The sequence below is a fragment of the Propithecus coquereli genome, unplaced genomic scaffold, assembly GCF_000956105.1.
Source record: "Propithecus coquereli isolate 6110/MARCELLA unplaced genomic scaffold, Pcoq_1.0 Scaffold308, whole genome shotgun sequence".
NCBI lineage: Eukaryota > Metazoa > Chordata > Mammalia > Primates > Indriidae > Propithecus > Propithecus coquereli.
In genome coordinates this window covers 2,119,010-2,119,263 of record NW_012148708.1, presented here as the reverse complement: position 1 = coordinate 2,119,263, position 254 = coordinate 2,119,010, and positions in this window count along the sequence as shown.

Sequence of the window (254 nt, the reverse complement as noted above, 5' to 3'; positions counted from 1 at the left end):
GGTAATGCACGAGTTCAGTAAAATTTCAGGGTACAAAATCAACATACAACATATAAAAATCAGTGGCATTTATATACAATAACAGTGATCAATCTGAAAAATAAATCAAGGAAGCAATCCCATTTATAGTAGCTATAGAAAAAGTAAAATATCTAGGAATAAATTTAACCAAATAAGTGACAGATCTTTACAAGAAAAACTATAAAACACTGATTAAAGAACTTGAAGAAGATACTAAAAAATGGAAATATTTT